General features: G+C 47.8%; 1 non-coding gene across 1 annotated transcript; it reads left to right on the top strand.

Annotated features, from left to right (window-relative positions):
- Positions 1-744: 744 nt before the first annotated feature.
- On the top strand, positions 745-826 carry VDBG_15078. Its single transcript has one exon. It is a non-coding gene; the product is annotated as a tRNA-Glu (tRNA).
- The last annotated feature ends 846 nt before the right edge of the window (positions 827-1,672 follow it).

The following is a 1,672-nucleotide window of genomic DNA, read 5'->3' as shown; positions in this document are numbered from 1 at the left end:
ACATCGACGAAGTCGACCTCTATGACAATGGGAACTTGGTGGTTCCCAAGAGTTACTCCGCATCACTGGTCTGCCGAACCGACTCGGAACACAGCCATGGCCGATGGTTCGAGGAAGATATTCGACAGATTTCAAATACCGATATGCCCAGAAAGTACGCAACACTGCAAAAGCATCCCTTGGCGGCTTCAGGAGTAGCGCATTGTTGTACACGACTGGTGATTTAGCCGACAGCCGTTGTGATGCTCGTGATTGAGTGGCTCGAAGATTCAAGGACATCGATGACCCGATCAAATGCCATCAGAATAGGCGAGCCCTTGTACACGTCATGTTACTATGCATTGGCATAGGGTCCGGAAGTCTGTGCTGCCGTTACATGATCTTCGCGATATGCCCGAAATATGCTTTCGTCAAGATTGAACTTGTGCATTGTCGACATATCATCGAGTCCTCACTTGAAGGGTCCATCACTGCTGGGGGAAGCCTGGTCACCCTTTACAGTACTGAAGCATGAGCTTGTAAGGCTTGGGAGAATGTAGGCCATGATGAAACTGGCTGCACACTGGCCTATATACCTGATGAGAAGATGCAAGATGATACGTCGCCTTAGATTCGCAGCAGCATCCTTCAAAGAGGAGCTTTCCTCGGTGAAAGAAACGACACACTTGGATGCTGGCCTGGCGCTATGTGGGGAATAGAGCGGTAGAATATATATTATGTTTGACCCCCTGTCTTCAACAACCATCCGAACTGGTGTATCGGTTAACATTTGTCGCTTTCATTCGAGAGTACCGACAGGCGCGGGGTTCGATTCCCCGGTTCGGAATCTTTTTACTTTTTGACCCACCGTCCTACGACTCAATTGTTTGCGCCCAAGTCTGAGGCTTTTACATATTCAATTCTTTTACGGCAATTGGAGATCTGCAATGCCCTTTGAGCCAGACTTTAGCTGTGTTGTGCGTGAAGCGTATGATGCGTTCCTCGGGCTGAGGAGGGGGATTGGTGAACCCTGCCAACCTTCCCAGCCGACATTGAAGATAAATCATATCTGTCTGAAGTAAACACTTATATCAGCTGAATGGATCAATTGTTCATAGCCTGGTAGACAGGTAAATCTCAGACAAGCAGTATCCATCTCATGGCAGGGAACAGCCGTTTTAGCATCCTTTCTCCTGACGTCACATCCTTTTGGAACACGCATTGCTTTTGATTTTGTGAATCTTTTGCTTCATCGACTATTACAACAGTAATGACATTCAAAGACTTTGTGCTCATGATGTTATCATAACCTTACCTGTTTCAATACTGACGAGCCTGGATGATGAGGTAATCAATGTAAGGCGACCTTGTGGCAGGTTACTTACACGGGTTGGTCCTGATCTCCCCTGGCGGCCTGTCATTCTTATTGATAACCAGTCGCGACTTACACACCTACATACCTACTCAGGTACATAACAGACATCAGCTTGCGGAGAATCCATACAACGAGTAGGCAAACTCGGGAAGTGGTACCTGCCCTATGGCAAGGAAAATAATGAGCAAAAACGGATTCTCTCACCTCGCCGTCTTTGACGACGCCAACCGTCGTCTGCGTACCAGATATTTTGTCAACACGTCTTCCTCGACCACAGCCTCTACCTGACTTGGCACACTACTGAGTACTCACCCAAGC

Source organism: Verticillium alfalfae, genomic scaffold (assembly GCF_000150825.1).
Source record: "Verticillium alfalfae VaMs.102 supercont1.4 genomic scaffold, whole genome shotgun sequence".
In the NCBI taxonomy this organism is placed as follows: Eukaryota; Fungi; Ascomycota; class Sordariomycetes; order Glomerellales; family Plectosphaerellaceae; genus Verticillium; species Verticillium alfalfae.
Note: the sequence above shows the minus strand (reverse complement) of the source record. Positions and strands in the feature narration are given on the sequence as shown.